Source organism: Saccopteryx bilineata, chromosome 1, assembly GCF_036850765.1.
Source record: "Saccopteryx bilineata isolate mSacBil1 chromosome 1, mSacBil1_pri_phased_curated, whole genome shotgun sequence".
Classification (NCBI taxonomy): domain Eukaryota; kingdom Metazoa; phylum Chordata; class Mammalia; order Chiroptera; family Emballonuridae; genus Saccopteryx; species Saccopteryx bilineata.
The window spans coordinates 203,203,269-203,214,813 of NC_089490.1; the positions used below are offsets into that span (position 1 = coordinate 203,203,269).

The window sequence follows — 11,545 nt, forward strand, 5'->3', positions numbered from 1 at the left end:
GCATAAGGAAAGTCACGACGAGTCCTGTTCTCCAGAAAGGAAAGCACTTGAGAATGATGGGCATATGTCAAAAGGGTGCAAACCAGCTGGAAGAGGCCCCCACTGGCAAAATCGGGGACAATATAAGCATCAAAATAAAACACAGTAATGGGCTACAACCCACTTAACAAAAAGGAACAGATGAGTCTATAGCAATAGAAATAATCAATTAAATTTTGATGGGTAATAAGTATTCATATCATTTCAAACAACTCCCCCAAAATCATTATTAATGGCAAAGGGGGGGGAAAGAAACTTTGAGAAAGCTGGCAGTTAATTAAGTGATCAAAGTAAACACCAGCAGGGTCAGGATACACCAAGATTGTGTACTTATTACAAGAGCACAGCCTCACTTCCTTGATTTCCTGCCAAAGATGAAAAACCCGAATCTAGCCTGTGCTGCCTCTCTCTCCTGCTGGACAGCAACCAGCAGCAGCTGTGTCCCTCACCTTGTTATCCACAGCACAGGAGAGAGAGGGACTACAGCACAACCACTGTTCTCAAATATCATGTTAGATGGCATTTTCATCTGTTACCGGAGAAAACAATACTGATCTAGATGTTTTAAGATATGCTCTCTCAATATTTTCATGATTCATGTATATTTTCTTCATTCTTCCTAAAATCCATGGTATTAATTTCACAACTGCTGTCCACATTAGGAAAAATGAATTTGGCTATTATTATTCTAGTGTCATACAAAGAAAAGCATGGAAATGTGAACTAGTTTAATCAAACACAGACAAAACCAGAGAGTCCTCTAACTTCTGAAATTAACATTCCTACTACCTCCATCTTAAGAACTATTTCTTAAAAAGAAGACTTTTCAAAAATGGGGCCATGCTATAAACTGATACAAAAATTACAAATAATCAGATAGGAAAATGAAATACAGAAGCAGGAAATGCACAAAGATAGTATCACCAGCAACTGGGAACAGCCACCACTCATCACCCACTAGGCAGCTAAGTGACAATTAGAAAGACCGCAAACAACCACACTGACAACAGGAGGGTGCACAGGCACTCAGTGTGCTGCTGGGACCGCACTGTCTTCAAGAAGAACAATTTTTCAGACCCCATACAGCTGTACCCACCTTGATTTGGACATTTTAGGTCTAGGACTTGATTTCTCAGAAATACCAAGGCACAAATGTTTTCATAAGGACCATCACGCCAGTATTATGTTACATACAGAGAAAGTGGAAAAATATAAAGTATAGGAAAAAGTTACATAAATTATGATATACTCTTTCTGTGAAAGAATATGCAGCCTTTCCAAAAGAACGAGAGCTCTGGACGGGGTGACAGAGAAACGTCCAGGATATGGGCAGTGTGAGCGGCGGAAGAGTGGGCTGAGAAACAGGTATATAGTGTTCCACTCACGTTCAAGTGAAAAGACTATGCACTATGTATATCACTTATATGCACCATACATATACACATACACATGTGTGTGTATATGTATACATTACTTCATCAGCAGAGCCACGCGTGGCCCCCCCAAGGAAGAGCAGAGGGAGGAAAGACTCGGTGGAGCAGGACATTCACCTTTACCATGGGTGATACTCGGGCGTTACTAAGATGCTTTGCAATGGGCACATAAAATCTCCACAGTTCACAAAGAGCGGTGGCTGGAAGGCAGGACACAACAACATTTTTATCCAAAATGAAGTTTTAAGAATGTTTCATTCCTTTGAACTATTTCTGCAATGGCTCGGATAGTCCAAGCACTCACCAACCTACAGGCAGATGTCCTAAAGCCAATGAGTGTGGTATGCTCCTTCTGAGTCTATGATGCTATGCAAATAAAGCACACAAAATAGAGAAGTACCTACCGCAACTGAACATCTCACAGGAAAAGAATATGTAAACTTGCACATCTAAGATAGCACTGGACCGTCCGTATACAATGGCTGGTGTTCCCCGCTGAGAACACAGTGATTTGAAAATCTTGCCTAAGAAATTTTACCCATCAGGATACAGGACCTAAAATTCCACCATCCATTCCTTTAAACAAAGTCCTAACCACTATTCTCTCTTAAAATACAACAACTTTAGAGTGTGCCAATAATAGCTACCATTGATTATTATCATGCGTTATTAGAGTAAATTAATTCATTAGACAGCTTTTTTCATTAAAAAACAAGACCCAAGAACATCATACATGTCCCACGATTCCTGAAGATGGGGTAAACCTTAAAAAGGAGAGGGTGGGCGGCCCTGGCAGGTTGGCTCAGTATTAGAGCATCGGCCTGGCGTGCAGGAGTCCCAGGTTCGATTCCCGGCCAGGGCACACAGGAAAAGCGCCCCTCTGCTTTTCCACCCCTCCCCCTCTCCTTCCTCTCTGTCTCTCTCTTCTCCTCCCACAGCCAGGGCTCCACTGGAGCAAAGTTGGCCCCAGCACTGAGCATGGCTCTGTGGCCTCTGCCTCAGGTGCTAGAATGGCTCTGGTCACAACAGAGCAATGCCCCCTGGTGGGCATGCCGGGTGGATCCCGGTCGGGTGCATGCAGGAATCTGTCTGACTGCCTCCCCATTTCCAACTTCAGAAGAATACAAAAAAAAAAAAAAAAGGAGAGGGTGGGGCAACAAAAGCAAACTTAAGTTTCCTTAACAATTCTGCCAGGGTCAGCAGTTATGTGCAGGAAGCAAAATTATCTAATGTCCCATTCTGTCATTTAAACAAACAAAATATACAATTATTCTCTCTGGTCAAACAGATTAAATATAATCCTACCTACAAGTCATTCCAGGTCCCTTCAAGTCCGAGGGTTCTATAGATGACAAACATAATTTCACTATTCACTAACTCTAAAGCCCAATAAAATTAAGTGGTAAAATAACATTCGATCAGAAATAACAGAAATCATCTGGTAAGTTGGAATCAGAGCAGGCTTTCATGCCAAAGCCCTTTTTTGAAATGGAAAACTCCCTTGTTTGATTGATTTTAAAAAAGGAAAGCTCACTTTTATCCCATCCTTTCCTTCACTGAGACAGCTAGCTGGAGCAAGTCACTCATCTCTCAGAACCTGTTTCCAAAGTGTAACGCCATCTCCTCCTTTCCGAGATGCGAAAGGCCTCAGAAACGCAAAGCAAGTATGACACTCACAGCATGGTGCTTGATAAGAAACTCGTTATAACAGTGGTAGCTAAGCTACTATTAACATTCTTTAAAAAAAATCAGTTAAACAGAAAAGGTTTAAGCTAAAAGAATAAAATGCATAGCTGTAGATAATGACTAAATGTGCCTCGTTATTACAGTATAAAGAGAAAAACATTTAGTTAACTAAGCAACAGAATTTTATTCAAAAAGTATTAGGTAGCAGAAATCACAAAATGAACATAAATAACATCCTTGTGCAAATACCAATGAGCATGATTCATAGAAACAGATCAGATAACAAAGTACACTAGTTAGTCACCAGGAATTACTGTTGAAGGAGTATTCAGTACAGTGACTGATGATTCAAACACTGTAAATCGACAAACTAAACAAATGTACTTTTTAATATCATAATCTAGGCCACAAAAATGGCTCTTCATGTTATACATGGAAGAATTTATAACACCTAAGAAATCGTACTACCCAACAAAAATGTTACTCTATATAGCAAACCTCACTTTTATAACCAGAAATTTAGGCTGGTTCACCTAAACACACATTGAAACAGAAAAATCTCTTAAAAGGCTGTAGAAAACGTACCTACTAACAGGATAAAAGAACTGACTTCAACTTCTGCAAACCTAGAAGAAACCATGATATGTAAATAGCGCCCACCCTTAAGAGTCCACCAGAACTGGTTACTACTGTCAGCACAGTCCTCAACATAGTCAGCCATCAGCAGAAATCACGCAACTGAAAAGATTTAATCTTCCCACCCCTACCTCCCATACATTGATTAATTGTGGGGTTTTGTTTTGCTTTTTGTACTGGCTGGTAAACACACTCTACAAGTTTCTTTTAATCAAGAATTCAACATACCACTTACACTTTGATAAGAAATATACCAGAAAGCGTAACACTAAAAAACATTAGCCAAGTAAAATTCTAAAGGTTTCTTGTAAAAAAAACTATTTCCATGTTTGTATCTGGCCCTTAAGCTACTTTCTTCTACCATAAGTCACTTCAGTCAGAAAACCATCCCTAATACATCTTCAAAAACCCCACCCAACAAAATAGGGTCTTTGGATATGGGGAGAGAGGGAGCAGGAAACTGGCCAGGTGTGTTCACCAAACACTCTCATCACATTAAGTTCAAAGAGAACATATTTTATTAGCAAATGGCTATGCAGAGAGATGAACACATTCATTTAATAGCCAATTCCTATGAACTGAGAATACTGCTGCAATTGAAACTGAACTTTTATGTAAAAAAACAAACCTGAAAGACTGCTTCAGGGAGTTTTATGGGGATATGACCTATACAATACTAATGATGACATCTGACAATACTTTAAATGGATATGAAGCTACACAGAAACATACTTTAATATGCATAAAAAGTGACAAAGTACAATAAGGTCAGTAGTTTCAAGTCTAGACTCGGCACATTTTGGTGGATGTTAACTTACTCTTTGAAATGCTAATTCCCTGGAAGTAGCTCTGCATTCAGATAAGACTGCCACCCCAATGGCCAGCATTCTTGCCATGTAGGGCACTGTTCTAAACACTTCACGTGTTCTTCCTCATCTAACCCTCACAAGTGTAACTGCGCACTTACGAGTCTCCCCCCCACCCCACCCCCGCCCCCAGGTGAGAAAACTGTGGCAGGAGCGCAGCACACCCAGCTGAGAGCCGACCTAGGGCCATGAGCTAGACTGCCTGGCTTTAGAGTCTGTGTCTGGCTGTCTCCCATCATTTCTGTTCACAGAAATCAGTAACCATCTCTTGGTTTTCCATTTCTTTTCTAGGAAAAATGAGTTCCCTCCTCCTAGCTCTAGATCAGTGGTAGTCAACACGGTCCCTACCGCCCACTAGTGGACATTCCAGCTTCCATGATGGGCAGTAGCGGCACAATCAAAAGTATAAATAAAAAGATAGATTTAACTATAGTAAGTTGTTTTATAAAGATTTATTCTGCCAAACTTAGCGAAAATCTGACATAAAGTACTTGGTAATTATTATTATATACTTTAACTTACTGTAACTCTGCTTTATAAATTTTATAAAGTAAAGTTACTTCCCTACTTTATAAATCACCATTACTGTGGAACCGGTGGGCGGTTAGAAAATTTTACTACTAACAGAGATACAAAAGTGGGCGGGAGGTATAAAAAGGTTGACTACCCCTGCTCTAGATTCTCTTTAGGAGCTAATACGAATATATCCAAAATTTATGTTTTGGCATAAGAATAAATTCCTATTTTGCCCACTATGGCAATTCTCTTCCTAAAAGGATCCTCCATTAAAACAAAGATCAGTAATTTTTTCAAGTAACCACAGCAGTAACACAGTTATGGAGCCTGATTAGCAGCAATATAGGCCACAGTGTGTAGTGAGCCAAGCTGACCGAACTGTCACCCCCTTTCCTGCTTCTCCTTCTCACCTGGCCATAAAGGCTGCGTCTACATATTGTGAAAGAGCTCTGCCCCCTAAAGAAATCGACACCTGACAGGGGTTATGTGGTAGTTTTAAAATATGTCTGAAAGTCTTTGACCTTCCTCCCTTCAAGAAGGAGAGTTTAACTAATTCCCCTCCCAAACGTGGGCTGGATTTATTCTGGACACAATTCTGAAAGAACACAGTGGAAGCCATGGCGTGTGACGAGATCACAGATGGCATCACAGCTTCCTTTCTGCCCTCTCTCCCAGATCATCTGTTCTGGGGGAAGCCAGATGCCTTGTTAGAACAAAGAAGCCCTAGAAAGGTCCATGTCTGGAGTGAGGCCTCCAGCCCCCAACCAGATATCTGAGTGAACCATCATGAAGGCAAATCCCCCAGCCCAACTGAGTCCCCAGATGACAGAGGGTCCAGCCAGAATCTTCGCTGCAGCCTCTGGAGAGACCCGAAGCCAGAAGCAATCAGCTTGGTGACTCTCAAGTTCTGAGCCCACAGAAACTTTGAGATAACGTTTTAAGCCAGTGGTTTTCAACCTTTTTACATTTGGGGACCACTAAGGCAGCTATCACCCAGAGCATAAGCAAATTCGATTAAGATCATTGGCTCTGCAATCTTCATACAACATCAGGGTGGTAAACTTTTGCAGAATAACACAAAATTTCTGATGGACCCCTCTGCAGACTGGCAGTTGAAACACAGTGTTTTAAGCCATTGAGTTTTGGGATAATTTGTTACTCAGCAATAGATAACTAACACTAAGTACAAGAAAGGTAATTTTGCAAGGTATCTACAAAGCATCTCTACCTGGATGGTTCATACTTGTCAGCTTAAGCTAAACTACCCACATTCTTCTCTCCCCTTCCTTACCAAAAGATCAGAAGTCAGCAAGCCCACACCAAAAAGGCTACCAATCCCATGAACAAACCATTTCCTCTTTCTACCATATGTGGGTGTCTCCTGCATGGACTCTATGAAGTGACCTCTACTCTGCCTCCTGCCAATTTACCTGTATCTGTAATCATCATCACCTTATCTCCTCTTGTCTCAGTAGAAGTCTATCTAAAGTACTTTTGACCTTCCTCCCTTTTAGCTTGGTCAGTGACCATGCTTTCCCAATTATTCTTCCTCATCCTATTATCCTCATATTTTCTTTCTCATGGACTTTTATCCTCAGCAAATAAAGATTAAATGTATTCATTCCTATTACGCACACCTTTAAAAAACAAAAGCTGGCCCTGGCTGGTTGGATCAACAGTAGAGTGCCAGCCTGGTGTGCGGAAGTCACAGGTTCAATTCCTGGTCAGAACACACAGAAGAAGTGACCATCTGCTTTGACACCACTCCCCCTCCACCCTATTTTTCTTTCTCTCTCTCTCTTCCCCTCCAGTAGCCATGGCTCGAATGGTTTGAGCAAGCTGGCCCTGGGCACTGAGGATAGCTGCTCCATGGCCTAACCTCAGGTGGTAAAATAGCTCAGTTGCCAAGCAACGGAGAAGCACCTCCAGTTGGGCAGAGTGTTGTGCCATAGAGGGCTTGCCAGGTGGATCCTGGTTGGGGCACATGCAGGAGCCTATCTCTCTGCTTCCCTGCTTCTCACTTAATAAAAAAATAATAATAATAAATAAATAATAACAAAAGCCCTCTCTCTTAAACACCTATCTCTAGCTACCTACCCTCTCTCTATTCCACTTAAAACCAACCTTTCTGAAAGAGTAAATGACATTAGGTATTTCAATGCCTTCAACTCGTCCCCAGTGTGAACTGGCTCTACCTAAATAACTGCTCTTGCTCAGCTCAACGACTTCCTACTGACATGTCCAGTGCATACCTGTGTGGTCCTCATTTCTCTCGGTGTCTCACAGATGTCTATTACTCTTTCCTCTTCACCAGACTCAGTTTCTCCACTGACTTCCATGGTGCTCCTGACTTTCTCCTGCTCCCTGCCCACCCCGCCTCCTGCTTCTCTTCCACCTGCCCCTGCAGTGCTCATGTGCCCATCCTCACCTCTCTTCTGGCACTCTGCACGTCCTCCCCGAGTGATCTCATCCATTCACACTGCTTTTAACTACTGCCTATAATCCGAGAGTCAATGATTTATATCTCAGGATGGATCTTCTTAACTCAGACAATTCTTGGTGGAAAACACACAGGCCTCAAATATAATAGCTGCCAAATGGACTTACTCCTCCCAACGTGTCCCAAATCCATTGCTTTTCCATTCCCATTCAGAAATGGCCCCTGCATCCACTCAGTTTCCCAAGCCAGATACCATTTCATCAACCCTCCAAGTCTTTATTAGACATCATGTGCTGGAACGTGACAGTGACGAGGAAGTGCCGTGACTCCACTGTCCCTCAAGCCCACTAAATCCTACCCGCTCTGTCTCCTTTCCATCTCTCTAGTCCAGCTCCGTCCCTTAATCCCCACTGGCACTGTTTTCCTTTTGGTTCTCTTTGCCACCTGGGTTATTACAATCGCTTCTACCTGACCAACCTACCAAGTTCATCTACCTCCCTTCATCATCCAGACTGCCTATCTGACCACATCACTTCCCTTTGTCACAGGGAGAGTCCCTGAAATTTTCTCATATTGAAGAGTTAACTTTCTCAACTTCCCATGACATTTTGAAACTCTCGCTAGTTTTATCAAGAAAAACAGTCTGCTCAAATGAAGTCTGTAAGAACCCTGTCTACGGCCATACCACCCTGAACGCGCCCAATCTCGTCTGATCTCGGAAGCTAAGCAGGGTCGGGCCTGGTTAGTACTTGGATGGGAGAACCCTACTTTCCCACTGTACCTTCAAGTAGTACTAAGAGTCCTTCCTTTATTAATTAAAATAACATGAAAGGTTTGTTACAAATACAAGCATCTACCATATGGTTGCAGAGGGCCTCTTTCCTAGTCTTTTACATAAACCAAAAATATTCTTGCATAGAAGATCAAGAAAATGGATGGGTTCACAAAAACCTTACCTTCCAGAAAAACATTCACTCCTCTAGCACTCTTTAGAGCTGTGATGACCACTACTCTCTGACTAGGAGCCCAAAATAATGCCTGATATCTGGTACTTATCCAATATTTATCAGAGAAATTAAATGTTTCCCAATCATGTTTAACCAAAAACAGACTTGAGTTCAACCACACACAGTGTTCTAAGAACAAACTCAAAGTCAATTTTCTTCATTTCTTTTTAAAAGCCTTTATAACATGGGCAGATCAATGTGCATACAAAAAAGAGAGGAGACCAGTGACACTCAATAGAGAAGCAAGCCCAAGTTTTCCGAGGCCTTATTCTTCCCAATACACAAGCTCAGCACATGAGTCAACCATCAGCCAGGTATCAGTAGTTCCAAAGTCAATTAAAATGATGGGCTGGTCAAGTTACACACTACCACCACCACCCCACCCCATTTCTTGACCCAGTAAGCAGATTAAAACACAACTGAAGCAGAAAGTCAGAATATTTCCTCTATCTGCGTTTTAATTGGGAATTTGATTTTTTCCCTCTAACTTAGCCAAAACACTTACCTGGTTTTTTTCCTCCCAGATTCTTCAATGTTGTTTTTCCTTCTCCTTATCTTCAGAAGGCCCATCTGCAGTGTTACATCTTAACAAAAACAAACAAACAAAAAAAACAATTAGACAAGATTTTCTGGCTTTCCAGTAGTTTCACCATTTTCAAATTCAATGACTCTTTTTTTTTTTTTTTTCGTATTTTTCCAAAGCCAGAAACGGGGAGGCAGTCAGACTCCCACATGCGCCCAACAAGGACCCACCCGGCACACCCACCAGGGGGCGATGCTCTGCCCATCCGGGGCATCGCTCTGTTGTGACCAGAGCCATTCTAGCGCCTGAGGCAGAAGCCATGGAGCCATCCTCAGCGCCCAGGCCATCTTTGCTCCAATGGAGCCTTGGCTGTGGGAAGGGAAGAGAGAGACAGAGAGGAAGGAGGGGGGGGTGGAGAACAGATGGGCGCTTCTCCTGTGTGCCCTGGCCGGGAATCGAACCCAGGACTCCTGCACACCAGGCTGATGCTCTACCACTGAGCCAACCGGCCAGGGCCTCAAATTCAATGATTTGATTACACCTGCATGAAAGTCTTTAATGTTAGTTCTATACTGCATTTCCTTCCTTAAAGTTTCCAAACAAGAAATACGTCTAAATCTAGAATAACACCACAATTTCCAAACTACGGCCTTCCAAACATTTCAAAGCTACAGTACTTATGGAAAGAGCATTATTTTGTTAGTCAGAGGGTTCTAGAGGTCAAATCCTACCTTTAAAACATTCTGAGTGTGGCCTTGAAAAAGTTCTCACAAACTGCTGGGTCTCCACTGGCAAGAATCGCTGCTCAGAGTCCTTCCTATTCCCAGCATCTATTGATAGCATGTTTTTTTATCAAAAGAATGGCACCCTGCAATATCTTCAGGTGCTTAGGCGATGGTAAAGTACTCTCATTAAGGGGCTGTAACCCAAACCAGATCAACTGGTTTAAAATCACAGCTCTGACTTTGGATGAGTTGTTTTTTTTAATGTACAAAATGATAACAATGATAGACCTTCCATGATAGCATCGTTATGATGATTCAATGAGTTCATATAGGCACATATGCACCACTCAATAGTTTTATAAAATAAAATATTCTGGTAGATTCATCTGTTTTTCATACTTTGCCCAGTCAACTTAGACTACATCAGCTTCATTGCCCTAAATAGGGCGAAAGCAGCCACGTGAAATCGTTTGAAACTTAGATGCCTGGACAGTTCCAATACCACGATTTCCTTACAGAGGAAATTTACAAGAACTCTTTCAACAAGCGTCCCTAACTTTCCACTGTCAAACCAAGACCAAAGCGGTGGGACAGGGCAGTGGTTGGGGTGGGTAGGGGCAGTAGGCTGGCGGGGATTGGAGCAGTGGTGGGTGGGATGGGGGCAGTGAGTGGGAGGGGGTGGGGGGCAGTGATGGGTGGGGTGGGGGGCAATGATAGGTGGGGTAGGGACAGTGGGTGGGCGGGGACTGGAACAGTGGTGGGTGGGGTGGGGTAGCGGTCGGAGGGGAGGGGCGGGTGGGGTAGCGGTCGGAGGGGTGGACGGGTGGGGGGCAGTGGTCGGAGGGGCAGGGCGGGAGCCAGCTAAGGCTCTGAAGAGGAAAATCAACTTCTTCCCACCTCTCTCGGCCCAAGATAACGTTTCCGCTGCAATGTGCACTCTCCCTTAGTGCAGACTCAGCATGCAACAATTTAGAACACAAAACACGCCGTGCCCGGGGAGGGGAGAGGGCATTCTGAGGCCCCCACGCCGGAGTCGGGCGACTCTCCGCCAGGCAGCACGCAACCTCCCGCAAGCAGGCGCGGGCCCGGCGGCAGCCACAGCTGCAGGTGCGCGGTCCTTCCCGCCCGGGCCACACACCGGGAGCGCCGCCGCCCACCCCGCCTGCCCCCCACCCGGGCCCCACCGGACCCGGGTCCCGGCCCGGCCGGCTGCACGATGCCCTCCGAGCCCCGGACGGCAGGTCCCGTGCCGCAGGTAAGGAGGGCACGAGCCTAGGAGAGGAGAGGACGCCACGGCAGGCGGCCCGGACGAAGCCAACCTCCCTAGCTCCCAGCCGGCCGAGGTCCAGGGACTCTGGACACACACACGGCTGCCCACCGGAACCCAGCCCAACCCGGTCCCGTCCCCCCTCACCTGGGCGACCGCTGGGACGGCCCTGAACCATTCGGCCTCTCATCGGAGGACGCCCAGGGCCCTGGGCAGCGGCAGCAGCGCGGATCCAACAGCTTCTACCCCGCTACCCGGGCCGCCGCCGGAGGCCCGGCCCCGCCGCCTCAGGTCCGGCCCCGGCCCAAACCACAGACTGACACAGAGGGAGGCGGTGGAGGATGGGGGCGGGGGCTCCGATGTGCGGCCCGGCGGCACTGCGGCTGCGTCAACGGGTCCCGTCCTAC

General features: G+C 44.8%; 1 protein-coding gene across 9 annotated transcripts in view; it reads right to left on the bottom strand.

Annotated features, from left to right (window-relative positions):
• The window catches only part of BLTP1 (bridge-like lipid transfer protein family member 1), a 143,718-nt gene extending 132,221 nt beyond the window's left edge, over nt 1-11,497 (bottom strand). For all 9 annotated transcript variants that reach the window (XM_066233732.1, XM_066233805.1, XM_066233743.1 and 6 more), the window contains exons 1-2: nt 11,286-11,497; nt 9,129-9,207 (exon numbers count right to left, since the gene is read on the bottom strand). The gene's annotated coding sequence lies outside the window, so the exon portion shown is untranslated. The remainder of the gene's footprint in view (nt 1-9,128; nt 9,208-11,285) is intronic.
• Nucleotides 11,498-11,545: the final 48 nt, after the last annotated feature.